The following is a 1,913-nucleotide window of genomic DNA, read 5'->3' as shown; positions in this document are numbered from 1 at the left end:
GTATAGACTTTTCTGAGGCAGATTGTCTAATAGTCCCAATTCTCTGAATCTCTGAATGTGAAACATTTTTTTTAATGGTATGTGTTAAATGCATACTATGTGGCAGGCGCTGTACTAAGCACTGGGGTAGATACAAGTTAATTGGGTTGGACACAGTCCCTGTCCCATATAGGGATCACGGTCTTAATCCCCATTTTATAGATGAAGTCACTGAGACACAAAGAAGTGAAGTGACTTGCCCAAGGTCACACATCAGGCAAGTGGCAGAGCCAGCATTAGAACTTGGGCCCTCTGACTCCAAGGCCTGTGCTCTTCCATTATAATAATAATGTTGGTATTTGTTAAGTGCTTACTATATGCAAAGCACTGTTCTAAGTACTGGGGAGGATACAAGGTGATCAGGTTGTCCCATGTGGGGCTCACAGTCTTCATCCCCATTTTACAGATGAGGTCACTGAGGCCCAGAGAAGTGAAGTGACTTGCCCAAAGTCACACAGCTGACAAGTGGCGGAGCGGGGATTTGAACCCATGATCTCTGACTCCCCAGCCCATGCTCCTTCCACTGAGCCACGCTGCTTCTCTATAATTGTCCTACCTACCATCTGGACTCAAACCAGGCTCAACCACTCTGTCCCCTCAACCACTCTGTCCTAGACTAACCTCCCTCAGCTTCCCATCATTCAAAATTCTGTTTTGGCCTCTCCTTCTAAGACGTTCTGAACCAGACAGAAGAGGGTTTGTACTTTTTCACCCATTTTTTCATGTACTTAATGACTACTTTAGTTCCTAAACATTTTGTAGTTTGTTGCCTGTCTGTTCTACGTTAGATTGACAGGCACCAGAGGGAAGAAACTGTGTCTAGGACCTTGACCATAACAACTAATACAAAGGATGGACACGGTAAGGAAGTAACACGTACGAGATACTCCTGCCTTCACAGCAGTGGCCCGTTTGCCCACAATAATGATAACGATGGTGCCTGTTAATGGCACTAAGAGCTGGTGTCTTGTCTTATGCTGTCGAGTCATTTCCAACCCATAACAACTCCATGGACACATCTCTCCCAGAATGACCCACCTCCATCTGCAGTCGTTCTGGTAGTGTATCTATTGAGTTTTCTTGGTAAAAATACAGAAGTGGTTTACCATTGCCTTCTTCCACACAGTAAACTTGAGTCTCCACCCTCAACTCTCTTCCATGCCGCTGCTGCCCGGCACAGGTGAGTTTTGACGTAAGGCAGATTGCCTTCCACTCGCTAGCCACAGCGCAAGCTAGGAATGGAATGGGCAGGCCTCTGCTTGACTCTCCCTCCCATAGCCGAGACAGGTAGAGTACTGGAAACTCTCCAGGTGCGATCCTGAGTGGGGAGAGCTGGGGGAGATGCAAAATAATCAGGTAGGACATAGTCTCCATCCCTCATAGGGCTCACAGTCTGAGATGGAGGGAGAAAAGATGCTGAATCCCCATTTCACAGATGAGGCAGCTGAGGCCCAGAGAAGTTGAGACACAAGGTCACATAGCAGGTAAGTGACAGAGCTGGAATTTAAACCCAGGTCCTCTGCCTCTTAGCCCTGTGCTCTTTCTACTAGGTTGTGCTGCTTCAACTAGGCCATGTACAGTCAGAAGAAATTTCACATAATGAACATTGCAGGGAAAAGAAAGTCTGAAGTGCTTTGTGATTGGAGTAGCTCTATAAAAAAATAAGTAGGCTTATTTTATAAATGATTTCACAGGCAATTTCTTTGGAGCAGTTGTACTTGATGATGAGTGTGGGGCACTTATGATAGCAAAATGATGTGCCCCGAGTCTGTAAGATCTCCTGAGAGTTTTAATGGTTTAAGTTCGCTACGGTCATGAAAGGTTACAGTGGTTCTATGCTCAAAAGGAGTTTGGTTTTCCAAAACAAGTTTTCA

General features: G+C 45.6%; 1 non-coding gene across 1 annotated transcript; it reads right to left on the bottom strand.

Annotated features, from left to right (window-relative positions):
• Window positions 1-1,229: 1,229 nt before the first annotated feature.
• On the bottom strand, window positions 1,230-1,367 carry LOC114808380. The gene has a single exon (XR_003756227.1). It is a non-coding gene; the product is annotated as a small nucleolar RNA SNORA7 (small nucleolar RNA).
• Between the last annotated feature and the right edge of the window lie 546 nt (window positions 1,368-1,913).

Source organism: Ornithorhynchus anatinus, chromosome X5, assembly GCF_004115215.2.
Source record: "Ornithorhynchus anatinus isolate Pmale09 chromosome X5, mOrnAna1.pri.v4, whole genome shotgun sequence".
Taxonomy (NCBI): Eukaryota; Metazoa; Chordata; class Mammalia; order Monotremata; family Ornithorhynchidae; genus Ornithorhynchus; species Ornithorhynchus anatinus.
Note: the sequence above shows the minus strand (reverse complement) of the source record. Positions and strands in the feature narration are given on the sequence as shown.